The sequence below is a fragment of the Danaus plexippus genome, chromosome 15 (genome assembly GCF_018135715.1).
Source record: "Danaus plexippus chromosome 15, MEX_DaPlex, whole genome shotgun sequence".
Lineage (NCBI taxonomy): Eukaryota > Metazoa > Arthropoda > Insecta > Lepidoptera > Nymphalidae > Danaus > Danaus plexippus.
Genome location: NC_083547.1, coordinates 3,451,177 through 3,465,882, shown reverse-complemented (window position 1 = coordinate 3,465,882; position 14,706 = coordinate 3,451,177). Strand labels below are relative to the sequence as shown.

The window sequence follows — 14,706 nt, the reverse complement described above, 5'->3', positions numbered from 1 at the left end:
ACTATGAACCTTTGAGATGCTATTATATTTGTGCAGCTCTGTTCTGAACACATTCCATTACATAAATTGGGACTCAAGATAGAGAAACCCAAATCTTCTGTGTAATATGCAACCAAATGAGTCATGTATACTATATCTTACATGAATGAATGTACTGTTTTTTTTTATTTCCTGAACTTAATAAAATTGGACTGCCCTAAAGTCCCTTATCCTACTCCGTTGGACCAGGTTTAGGAATTGAGTTAAACAGTAATGTTTATTTTATGTATATTTAAAATAAATAAAGTAAACTAAGCGAGACATAAGATAAGTTTCTATGAAGCGACTTAATCTCTTTATATAAGAATAAAAATAAAATAAAAAAGAATGAAAACGCGATATACACATGTCATGGTAATGATCATTCCTGAATGAAGCCGTAAACAGCAGTTAGTTCACAATATTATTAGTTTGAAAATATTTCAAGTTACAAATCCAACCAAAACTAGAATTACTAGAAACATGGACTGTAAGATAAATTATAAATAAAATCAAGTAATACAAGCGATGGATTAAACATTATTATTTAGAGTCGAAGCATGCCGGTTACGTCCGTAGGACGAGGATTTATGCAATAACCAAGGCCCATGCAAGGCTTTTAACAAAATGAGAATATTTACTTATATTTAGATAAAATATAGATTTTATATTAATTATTGCAACGTTGAAAATGATTGCTAATTTAGATTTAATATTGAACAGAATTGCTGTTATTGAATTGGAAATCTTAAGTTGAAAATAAATCAGCTTTCTAGCTAGTAATTTATATTTATAAGATAAGACCAATCATAAAAAAAATAAATTGTAGTATTAAATGGTTACTGGGGAAATATTTGACCAATCGAAACTTTAGAAAAAAGTTTCTATTTGTAATTTTTAAATAATTATTTATAAATATTTAAACATAAACTTTTTTTTAATATTGAAGGTATTTTAACAGGACTTTCCGGATTTATTAATAATACGTCTTAAACTGACCTAAACTTCCTAGTTTCTTATATGGTTACGGTATATTGAATTTCTTACGAGATAGAAGCCGTATGATAAAGCTTAGTAATAAAAAAATAACGTTAATGAAAAAAAAATCATCTATGTAAATACATTTCTGTAATTTATTATAAATTGGCCGTCATAAATCATTCCGTTTATATTATATTACATTTGATAATACCGAGTTTAAATAAATTAAGATTGAAAAATCTTCACGACGTGTGCTCGTTAATTCTCTCCCTACGGCCTACGTATCTCAAGTTAACGGATCCATAAATTATTCAAAGTAATATTATAATCCAATTAAATTTTGATACAACGCAAGTCCGTAAACATCTTCGACAGCCGCTGCGAACATAATTAATGGTTAAAATGTCTTTAACATGTGACAGGATATTAATTTTGGTGTAATTAAACTTCTATTGAATTGTAAATTATTGTCATAAAACATATTATGACGAACTAAAGCTGTTATTATCCTTGATATTCTATTTATGGTGGCTTAGAAAATTTCTCGAGAGAGTTCAGATTTTACTCAATGGTGAGTATCAGTTATCTGCAAATCATATAATGTTTTTTTTTTCCTCTAAAGTAACAAAAGTATTCTCATGGTCGTGTACTTTCTACAGAATGATGATCTTTTATCTATTAAGTATCAATAAAAGAGTGATCCTTTTCATTCACCCTATGGATTACCACAGAATCTATTGTGTCTCATATATTAACGAAACATAATAAGGGTTTGGCCCAAACAGTAACAGTGAGCAGAATCACGGTAAGATGAAGTTATGATCTCATGATACGAATAGTTGTAGTAAGTATAAGGTTTAATTCATTGATCCTGTGATACTAAAACTAAGCAATTATTTTACGAAAATACTAAGGTTGCAAAAATCCTCCAGTATTACTTATATTTCTTATCAAAAAAACGAATTGATCATTTTAGTTAGCATTTTGTAATATTGGTTCTGGCTATATTTCAAGCATCTGCTATCTATCTAGATTAGTTTTTTTTAAATATAAGATTTATATTTTTAAAGAGATATTCTCAAAGAGTTGTTGTCTTCCCCAAACGCTTAGCGCTTATTCTTAGTTGATAATATTTTGACTAAACATAAGCGTCAGTCAATCGCGGAGGCGTCAAGTCTGAATAATGACACAGTGACATTTAATTTTGTATACAAAAGACTGTACCCTAAACCATTTATCCCGTCTCGCCCTAGGGAATATTGACAGGGACCTTTCAACTTACCATAATTACATTTGGTCAATTATTGTTTGGCATCAGCTTTTTAATTGACTTCTAAAAGATTAACAATGTTATTTTTCTCATTTTGATTTTTATAAACATTTTTCAAGTTCAAATGACACAAAATGCCGTGATTATTATTTGAAAAAAAAAAAATAATCAACCAAATCTTTCCCACATAAAATTTATAATCATTACTCAAATATTCGCTTACAGAACAGCGAATTTCCATTTAAATTGTTATTTATTTATAATGCAAGCACCTGTTAACAAACCGTTAATTCATTTCGATCGTTCGTTCGTTACGTCTATTGTGCTTTAAGACAGTGTATTTCAATATCATTTGAATGAATGACAAATATTCATTCTGACGTGTAGTCAGGGTTGCTGTCATTATGAGAATTTTGAAGTGATTAGCAATATAAAATTATAAACTAAGTTGTCACCAGGATGATATTGAACTGTGACTTCGCAAAATCTGGTCTCTGATTTGATAATTTAAAGCTGTCATAAAAACACTGATATATATTGTGTACTTTATTGTACAAATATTAATAAATTTACTGGGCCGTGAAAATAGATTGCTGACTTAAATATGAATAAATTATCTTTTAACTCTGTTTTTTAACATAGCAACCCTAGATTTGAACGGAGTTTGAATGCCCTTCAAATTTTCCAATCATTCCATTCAGCTAACATTACATTTGATATTAATAATAATATATGAATAAACCAAATCATCATAAGATAATTTTAAAAATCTATTATTACTAAGTATTTTAGAATGTGCAGCAGTTTGTTACTCTTCTACTTTTTTTAATAACTTTTTTGTAAGCCAGTTTCATGTAGTATTACAAAGCAAGCAACCATTATTTTTCTCAAAATTATATGTTTTAATTAAAGCCAGTACAAACAGGTCAAAGCGTTTACTCACGTGTAACTAACTGAAAAATGAAATAAAAAACGAAATCCCAAAACGGAAGCTGTTGAAGGTATAGCGATTTTCGATAATTAAAAGTGTGGCAACATTTAACGTGAAAAATGGCTCGTAGCTAAATTCATTAATATGGCATTATACAGCATTAAACTCGAAAATTTCCGATATTTTAATCACTTTTAAGCGTTTAATTAAACTTGGTTTTGGCTTTATATAAAAAAGATTATCTGAAATTCCGTAACGAATGCCGTTATTCCACTATGGTAGATAAATAGTTTTTTTTATTAATAACTGTTCTTTATTTTTATAAAATAATATAAAAAGTACAAGTATGTCGTTAAGATATTGAATTTGAGGACATTATAATAAAACTTGGTTTTAACAACTTTAAAAGTTTAAAATTAAACTTGATAGCGTTAACGATGTAAAGAAAATACTTATTTGTCGTTATTTTCATTACTGAAAGATTATTTGAAGGGGAAAAGGAAATATTAAAACTTTAGAATTTTGCGTCCTTTGCTTTCTAAATAAGGTAGTTAAGTAATAAAATCAACTTACATTTTAAGGAGCGTTCCAGTGGACCCTCGAGGTGAATTACTGCAAAGAAATTAAAATTCCTTTTAAATATTATTTGAAATGAAATAAGCAATTTATTACTGTTAAAATGTAATAGTCAAATGTTGTTTCTTTCTGTAAATATGTATAAAATATAATTTTCTCTTTGAAAAAAAAATTACTCTTTTCCCATTAAATTTTTTTCTGGAATACATTTGAGAGCAATACATTCCGTGATACATCATAACTTTACACCACTAATTTACAACTTGGATGTCACGTATCTACTGTATCCACATATAAAAATACATAATGTATAAAAAAAATTCGTCTTGACTCCATACAACGTCGGGCAGTTTGTATTGTCAGCGATCTCAGGTTCCCAGACGATCTAGAACTCCTAACCTCCGAAAGAATTTGAGCTTCCTCTGTGTGTTCTACCGTCTGTACACGGGGAATGTTCCGAAGAACTGTTTAATATAGTGCCATCGTAACCATTGGATTGGATTGGATTTCATCCACATCACCTAGATACATTTAGTTGCAAGACTGTATGTGCGATCCGGTAACTTTTCCATGCGCGTACAGGAATGATCTTCGCGGGAGGATTGCTCAGAGAGCTATAATATGGGGTCTTTCAAGCATCAAGTGTTCAGGTGGCGCCTCCACAAACAAGTTGCCAATGTATCTACAACATCCCTTGTGTTGCAGTTGTCTATGGGCGACGGTGACTAGTTTACATCAGGTAGACCATCTGCCCGTTTGCACCTTTGGATCATAAAAAAAAAATTAACCGTCTTACTATCACGGTTCATAAGAGACAGGCATGTGAGGGACGGACGGACAGCGGAATCTTAGTAATAGGCACCTGTATTGATATGGAACATTAAAAAGGGATTTTTATGTACCTATTTCTATTATGGATCATCTAGACATAGAAATCATGCAAGTAACGGTATTGTCTTAAGTCGTTTGAAACAATAAATTTTCTGTGGAATCCTAGGTTGGCGAATTCGACTCCCCCTGGTCCAGTATTTTAATCAAACTAAGAAAACAAAAAACGAAATACCAATAACTAGAAAACCTTAATAAAAGCTTTTGAAGAACATACAAATAAAAGAAAACTGTATTAAACAAAGAGTTGGATTACCCAAACCAAAACTTGGAGTTTTCAAAACTCCAATAAAGTCATCCACATGCGAAGGGTTGGATAAACATACACCCCAACCCCCGTGATTCATTAGATAAATGTCATCCAACGCCCTAATATCTCCCTTCATTTTTTCCTGGGTTGAATTATTCTCTTTAGTTAGCGGATATTGGAAGTCAATATGAGCGTTCTGACAATAATGGAAAAAAAAACATTATCTTTAGCATGTGTAACAAAAAATTAAGTCCAATACTAGTTCAAATGAGTTTTTGTAATAATAATTGACTTTTTTGACAGTTGTAGGTATCAAAGACAATATATCTTTTACACATTTGTCTAGTATTCAACATACAAAATCCTTTATTTCGTAATACAGTGCCTTATTCAATACGTCTTTATTTGTCAAACTTAGTTGGCATAGCTAAACCCAATAAGACTGTGTAATGTGGGTATGTGAATGTGTTATAACTAGTAATTTCATAAGGTTGTGGAATATCTATATATAGCATCCAAGTCGATATTTAAATAAACTTAGATAACTTTGAGAACCTCTGGGTGAATAACAAAAGTTCAGGTAATTAATGGGAGTAGTTCTGAAGTCCTTCAGATAATACGGAATGTTCGGTGTAATGAAAGTTTAACTGACCCTGTGATTCAATAGCTTACATATTTAGATTTATTATGTTGGTATTATTAATAGAAATATTGACATTTTAATTAAACTATTTCCATTCTATTAAACGATTAATTCGGGTGCAATGTCAAGTGTTATTAACATTGTATAAAAATTTTACTCTACGACTTTTTCTCTAAAGATCTTGCAATTAATAATTGGATTCCATACATTAAATAAGACCGAATTTTAATAAATACTAATAATGTTTTACGGCGAAATCTTTAACAAAAAACCGTTAAAAACAGCCGTTTAGCGAGTGCCAATATATTTCAATTTGTTATGAATTTTATGGGTGAAAAAGCGGTGATAGGGCGAGGCGAGGTACATGGTATTTGTCGTTCAACGATAAACATCAATAATAATTTGTATCAACTTATCGCTTGATTGGAGCTCTTCCATTATTCCCCAACTCCCCCACCGTGCGACAGATATCAAAATTCAGAAATTCTTCTTTAATATGCCGAACACGTCAGAATAAGTGACTTTTTATGTTACTTGTAAGTGTTAAAAAGCTTGGGTTTTCAATAGTTAAATTTTTCTTTTCTTCCAAACTAACTCTTGCTGTATAAAAGATTTTTGTTGACCTGATATAAATATAATGGTGTAATATACTTAAAATATTTTTATTAAACTTCTCGTTTAGCGATATAATTCAGTTCTAAGTTTACTGTGAATGCATGTCATTTGTATCTGTAACAATACAATACAATCCTTTATAAATGTACAACTTCACACTACCGTTCCAACTATAATTATTTATCATTAGGAAATATCTGACCTATAGATAGTATAAAATAATTATAAATTGTTAGAAAAAAAGATTCTTTTCAATGTTCTTACTTTAGTTTTTTTATAAACATTTTTAATTGATGTTATAATTTATGGTATCGTGAAGTTGTACAATAGAATCTTAATCTCCTTCGGCGTCTCTGAATACATTCAGGATATACTTTGATACCATATTTAAATCTATTTCGGTAAAAAAATAATACGCAATCAATTTATAAGCTGATTAACGTCATATTGGATGAAGAATGAATGTATGAGAGCGGGGGTTATTCAACACGATAATTAAATTTCACATAGAACAAAATTAACAATGAATTACAATACGTTGACTTGTTAAGAAATCCTTAATGAGAGTCTCAATGTCGTGTTACATGCACTACAATATGTTTAAGAACATATATTTTAATGAGGTCATGATTAATGAATCGTCCTTTGTGATTATTTTGTTGAATATTGATTAAGATTGCTTTACAGTCAAACGCTACTTGTTATTTTCAGATCTAAGGCAACTTGAGTTTGCCATTTCGAGCATACCATCCAGGACACACCCAGAGAACCTTGCGCTCTTTCATCGACCTACATTCTAATAACCTTTCAGATAGCGAAATGTGACTTAACGTTCGCGAGAAAATACTGTGTCGATCGTCAGTTTTGCATAATAATGGTACAATGATACACAGCTTGTACAAGCATAATACTTATTGATCATACAATACGGTTATCAACCTTGTTGCCCTGTGTACGTTGTTGCAAAACTCAGCAACACCTCCGGAGTTGCCCTCACGGCTCATGAATTATTCGGTTTAGTTGTGACACTGCACTCGCCCCGAAGGAACTATTGGTACCAAGTTAGACTAACTATGCAACTTATATATATGTAAGTGTATTGTGCTCTCAATAGCATAAAATTAAACGAAAAGGCTTTGAAAATGTTACATATCGGCGTGAATTATAAATAACAGTTACAAAACGAATTTGTAACGGACTTTTTAAGGTAGATTACCATCATGAATCCCATTTAAGGAGAAACCTTCAACATCTATATATAGAAAGAATCTATTTTAGATGTCGGATATTTTACTAACACCGCGTTGCTATTGTTATTGTGTTGCTACGGTATTTTATAATATAATATGATAATATAGCATGAGAATTCATTTAATATATTTATTCAAAAGCAAATAGAGCTATACAGAATAACTTGTAAATATCATCGCCTTGGAGTTACAATACGTTTGTTTTCAAATTACCGATCACCTTCTGATATGCAACAATGGCTCCAATCGATCAAGACAATTGTATCGATATAAGTTATATGAGACAATAGATCACTAAGTACACTAATGACATTTTGAGTTCATTGCCAATTTATAACCCTCAACTACAAAATATTCGGGTCACTTCGATCGGTTGTAAGCCACCGAAAAAGATTATTAAGTGAAGATGCAACATTTCAATTGATAACATCTATATCATCTCCAAAGGATGAATTGATACATTAATAGAGATTAGATTTTTAAAGATTTTTTTTTTAAGAAAGACTTCAGGTCAAATAAAATTTAAAACAAAGCAGATAATAAATGATTCTTTTACTTGTGCTTATTGTATCACAATCCTTGTATCGCATATTTTAAGAGACAATGCTCCTGAGACTTTTGGAATATTCCACTAAACTGTGCTGGAATATGGCTTACAATCACATGAACTTTGGCATTACCTTCATACCTAGGTAAAGGTCTGCTGTATTGTTCGGCATTCCTCTCTAGCATTATCGGAGCATTTATCTGTTAAGCGCTGCACGTATTCTAGTGCTTTCCAATAAGCTGTGGTTAAAATAAGATCATAGCATTTTAATAAAGGATATTTCTAGATGGTATTTACTGTTGCACCACAGTAGAATTTGCTTAGAGGTAGTGAGGTTTTTGTAATGAAAATTTACCAAATTTCTGCACTATATTGTTTATTTTTCGCATTCAGTCTTTTAAATCTTGATAATTGTTTTTAATTCTGACAACGTTCATTCAACTTACTAATTAATCGTTACTTTAAATCTAATGTAAACTTACTTGATATTTAAGTTACCACTCACTGTCTAAATAGTGCGTTACTAAATTAGCGGTAACTATATCTATTAAAATCTATGTCAAGGAAAAAGAAATAAGTTTAGACAACATCTCAGTGTAATTAAACTTTACATTAAATTTCAATGTCATATGCAAATTGTATTATGTTTTGTTTATTCAATAAGTTTCTGCAGCTATCAATCTAACAAGACAATGCATTTGTCGATAGTCAATTATCATAACGAAATGTGAGTTATGTAAGGGACCTTGAGGCTTGACCATAATCGTGAGCCGGTAGTGTGGTCCAAGGATAAGAGAGCGCGATTATATTTATCGTATCGCATTCTTTCAGGTATATTATGGTAATGATACATACGTGCAAATTGTGGGTGAAATAAATAAATAACGTATAGCAGATAGCAATGCAATAGCAGAAAATAGTGTTTATTGTCTTCCAGAGATTCATATTTCGACCTAAGTTTTAAGAGCCATCTCATCGTTGTTATCGTACGAGGAGTATTAGATACTAAAAAATGAGATTATCTCAATTAATCTTATTCAATAATGAAAATTAAAAAAGTAAATACAATATTCACCGCAACAGTTAAAATCCCGTGACTTGTTCTAGAGAGTTGTGACCGACACCACTTGAGTCATAATTGTTATATTAGAAACCATTTCTACAACGTGACAGAAACTTGGAAATGTCATGAAGGGCATCCACACCCGGTCTGACTCATTAGTTAATGTTAGGTTTTTCATATCTAGAGTATCTAACCACAAAACTACCATAGAAGTACAATCTGTCCCAATAATTATTTCTTAGTCATAATTTATTTTTCCATTTATTTCGTACTTGCACTAAATACACGTACTTTATTAAATTTTTTGTAGAGTTACATAATTTTTATATTTTATAATTTAAGTTTAAATATGTCCTAATGAGATCTAAGACTTTCGCGAGTATTCATTTGAAAAGTAATCGAAACGTCGGGAGTATATAGTTTTTTAAAAAATAATAAAATACGCGTCGTAATCCGAATAATATCGGTTACATTTAAATGCGTCCTAGTTTAAAACAATGAAAATTTGTTACATGTTTCATTTTAATTTGATTAATAGTAGGGATTAGCTCCGAATATATGGCACCATAGTCAAACAAGTCGAATATGTTACAAATATTGTTCTTGAAAGTCGGCACAATAATTTATCAAACTATTTCCTTACGGTTTTTGCTTGACAGATAATCAATTATTTGAATATTTTAAACAAAATTGATTAGTTTCAAATACACTAGTAATTAAAATAGCATTCCACATAAGTAAATTTTTTTATTGTATAACTTAGTGTATTTTCGATAATTAAATAGTGTTTATTTTCAAAACTAGTATACAATATATTATAATTTACCCTCGACCCACCCTATTTGTTTTTGTTAATGAATAAGGGCAATGACTAACAGGAATTAAGTTAAACATTCCTTACTTTATAACGCCATATTCATTAAGGGCTTACATATAAGTTTAATTGAATTAATCACAGATTAATCTTTCTGTACAAATATTTTCATTGTAATAAATGCTCTTGTATTACATTGTACAAAAATGTTGTCCTTCTTCCCATATCTTGTTTATCCTTTTTGTATAGAACTTGTTATTCTTTAGAAGAAGGATTCAAAGCTTTCGCCGAAGTCGTTGCCCACCTAAAAAGACATCTCTTGTGAAAGTTGTTTTCTATAAAAGTTTAAAATTGCATAACTTCTCAAGTCATTGGGCACCATTATGTTGTTTTTTAATCTTGGTTAACGATAATGATGGTTTTAGCTAGTGATTTTTAAAATGTACTTGTAAGTAGGAAATATCAGATGGTAATGATATTTCTTCATTAATGTTACTTTTTGAGAAAAATTTATGAAACAACAAGTAAAGAAGCAAGATGGAATGCAGCAAATCCATTAAGGAATTCTCTGACCTCATTTACATTCTTTGATAATAATAACGTAATTTTCAAGATCCATTTCGTTTAATATTTTTGTATAGTTAATTTTATTGAATCAATATCAAGTCGCATCTGAAAATGGATAGTCTAAAATTATATTGGTCATAAGCTTCCTTACGTCAAATTCACTTGCTCGGTAACGCGGTTAGTTTATTACGTTCGGACTTGGCCATGACTTAATGCTTTGCAAGTTATTGACTTTTGATAATGAAACCAGTTTCCAATCTGACCGAGAGTTGCCCTAGTTCAATAGCAGCCTTCATCATTTCTTCATAATTTCTATCGTGCAACTTACATTACCTGTTTTCATTGACGGAGTGTCGTGAATTGCGCAAAAAAACGAGAAGTGTATAAGTGCCTTTCCATTAAAGCAGCCTATTCCTATTTGGTTTATGTTACTCAGTACGGCTCTCAACTTGTTCGAGTTATTTCAGATTGTTGTCGTATTTTTTGTAATAATGTAACTGAATTTTAAAGTTTAGTCGATGGCGTAGTAAATTTCAATGTAAACAGTTATTTAACTCCTAGAGCATTTACGTGATGAGATTTTCAATGTAATTCTATCATGTACAATATTAATATATGGTTTATATATATATTTTTTTGGAATATAATCGAAATATTGAAAGTGCCTTAAAGATTATTATAAGTATCCCTATTTGCATATACAGATTATATAAGGTACAACATTTGTATTCATATCTTATTTTTTTAACATAATGAGGGTAAGAATTAACAGATTGTTCCTGACTTAAATTAATACGAGCTATATATAATATATAACTTTGTTTAAGGTAAATAATATGTTAGAATATTTTAGAATAATATATATCTTATTTCATGTTAGATCTGTATCCGTTTTTAAATAGGCTAATAAAGTTCATATGTAAGGGCTATTCCTGGGAAATCTAAAACGTACATGTAGGGATAAAAATACAGCTACATAAATGTTTGACAGAAAAGTGGCAGTTGTGGTTAGGTAGTGAAGTTACGGAACATTTCACAAAATTACACTATTTTCGAAAACTTTGTTGATTAAATTAAAAAACATAATGGTTATAACTACATTATTATAATTTTTGATACCACGACAATATACCTAATAGATTTTTAGATCTAATTATCTTTAAAGTATGCCAGTTTCAAATACTTTCGTGCTTAAAGCAGAATTTTATGAATCTTTTTCGTGGTAAAGTTCATTCATCGTATACATTAACATGTATAAAGTACTGCCTGTTTAAGTTATAACATCAGACTTCACTGCTAAGTTTAAGTAACTATGTATATAGTTAAAAAACATGTTTTGTTTCCTTTATCTAAAAGAATTATATTATATAATTAATTTCTAGTAGTTTAAATTTTTGTATTTATAAGATTTTTCTCAACTTTTCATGATCATTTGCTACTGCAAAACAATCTTAACGATGCTTTGACACTTAATAACATAAAGAGATCTGAGATTTTCGTCTGTACCTATTTATATATAATTAAGTTTTTCGGATACTACGCGTTCTTTGTTACTTCATATTTATATGCCAAGTGTCAGATACTTTCATATTGTCTGCCAGTGATCACGGTTGCTATAAATGTACTGAAACGTCGGAAGTATGAAGATATTAAATAGTAAAAACGGCTAGTATATCCGCTATAAGTGCGAAAGTATAAAAACATGTGTAAATTTAAGACTTCCTGGTTATTTATATATATATTGATTAGGCCAGTACTGATCTCTTTTAATGACTACTATCTAATAGTAGTTTATACATTACATGATAAAATGACAGTGGAAGTTATTAGTTTAAAATGATGTACGAGACTGTGTGTTAATTAAATAAGGATTGTCTTTTATAGTAGCGCTCAAACACAATTTTATTGGTTCGGTTACTTTTGATATTTAGCTGTAGATTGGAACAATATAGAGGATGCTTTATGCTGTATGTTTTATAATGGAGGAGCTTGCTGCTGAACGTTCAAAATGTCAATAAAGAGGATGATAAAATACAGCCACATTATATGCGTGTTATATTAGTTTATTTAATAAACATCCCCGGAAGCAAGCGACATTATAATATTTACCATACATGTTAATAAAGCCTCATGGCGTCGTCGTATAAATGCCACATAATCTATTTCAAAGATAATTTACTGCCGGGACCATGACGGGGGTAATTTAACACGTCAAACACTAATATACAAATATAGTATATAATTTAATGACAAGCTTAAAACTAATATTGTAATAATTATACGATGTATATGCAAACAGTTTTTACGCTAAGGATTTTGCGATATTAAAGAATAAAATCTATTACATATTAAAATAAATGAAAATGAAAACACAAAAAAAATATTACATTTATATATAGAAGTTTATTGAAAAGATATTGTAAGTAAAGTATTAACAGTTCAAAGAAGAGCTGGCGATGCAAATGTTTAGATGTAGCCGTTAGAACAAATGTAAATAACATTAAAAGAGTGGAAAGTAGTTTCGTTAATAACAGTATTACAAGTTGGACTATCGCCGTGCTTTCGACGCCATATAATTTGTTCCTAAGTAGTTGGAAATAGTATAGTTTAGTCGAAAAGGGAAATTCTCCTGGAATTTCTTGTTTAAGGTAGAAATAGATGCAGGACGCGTCTGGGGAGTTTTCTTAAAGTTGGTTAGATGCTATGTGCATTAATAAGGAGTTGCACCTAAGGCGGCAATCTCTGTTCCTCGCAAACTAGCTTCTGAATGATTTATCATTTGAGATGCAACGATTAAATTGCCCTTTGATGACACAGTTTTGCTTGTATATGGACAAAAACATGTTTTAGATTTGTTAATTTGTCCATCCTTAATATTGATTTGTTTTGTGTACGTTTAATTTTGATCACCACATTTTAGCAGGACGTGCAGATGCCTCCTAACAATTAAAGAATAATGTCCGGGGTTAAATGTTCAAAACGTTACAAAGAGGATAGTTAAGTGAGAACGCCAACAAAGCGAAACTTAACGAGCCGTATCCTAAAGCGCCTTTAAATTCCCTAAACAAACTTTTACAAATACATTAACGCAGCAATGATACTTGTACGAAATTTTAATTATCAACCGTGTGACCTCCACGTCGTAGGTCAGCTGAAATTGAGGCCGAATTCACATTAAGATTCATAAACAGATAATAATTATAATTTTTGCCGCTTTTGTAATTTTTGGAACAAAAAAATATTTTTATTACAATAAAGCAAAACTTTTGAAAGATAAAAAATAAGATCTTTTGTAATTTACGGAGTAATATATATTTGAATAAAAATAATTTATCGCGATCATTTTTAGTTAAAGAATATGTTAGTTTTTAACTTATACTAAATCTCTTATCAAGGCTTAGTTATATACGTGGAGATTAAATCCGTTAAAACGTATGTAGCACTTTTAGAAGTATTTGTATTTTTTTCTATAAAAGCTTTCTCAGGATGCACGTGTGATCTGTTTGAATAAAATAACTTGTTCCTTTTTTATCTGTCTACTTAAATATTCTTCTCAGCCTATGGAACTTCCTACTTGGAATATTATATTTTGAGTGCCGAGAATGAGTCGAATTCTTACCCGAATGACTTGAAAGGGCATTTAGAAAATTTCATTGTGTGGTTGAGTGCTGTTGAATCTTTAAATAATTTCTATAGTATTTCTTGGAACGTTCTTGAAATTCGTTAAACTTATTTCTGTATATAATGAGATCTAAGATTTTCACGAGTTTTGTTCATTTAAATGAAACTAATATTCTTCGGATAAACTACGCGGATTTTTATTATTTAAAAACTACATAATCCCGACGTTCCGGTTACTTTTCAGCAACCGTGATCACGGGCAAACGAGATGTTTCTGTATATAACAATTATATGGTAATATCCTGTCATTTTTACGTCACTGTTATTGGACATTTAAAAAAATGGTTCTTACCTGTGTCAAGTAATGCGTGGTTTGATCGCCTGTTATTTCCTGTGGAAGAAGAATAATGACATATGAATAACAATAATTGAAGTGTCAGAGGAAATAAAAGCTACATACATACATATAATAACCTATATTATATCTAAATGCATTAATGATTTACACATGATAATTCAATTCTATTCTATTATTACAGTGTTTATAAAACATTTATTTGTCAATATACAAAAACTTCTGTTATTTTCGAACCTATTAAACTGTAACCATTGACATGGACATTGTGGCGGAATTGTCATCAAGTCTGTTAGGTTACCGGTGGTCACTGGTTC

At 30.2% G+C, this 14,706-nt stretch overlaps 1 protein-coding gene across 3 annotated transcripts in view; it reads right to left on the bottom strand.

The window, feature by feature from the left end:
* LOC116766471 (uncharacterized) overlaps nt 1-14,706 on the bottom strand; it is a 68,215-nt gene that overhangs the window by 29,660 nt on the left and 23,849 nt on the right. For 2 of the 3 annotated variants that reach the window (XM_032656319.2, XM_032656320.2), the window contains exons 2-3: nt 14,387-14,425; nt 3,774-3,812 (exon numbers count right to left, since the gene is read on the bottom strand). The gene's annotated coding sequence lies outside the window, so the exon portion shown is untranslated. The remainder of the gene's footprint in view (nt 1-3,773; nt 3,813-14,386; nt 14,426-14,706) is intronic. The other variant, XM_061522775.1, reaches the window with a different exon arrangement.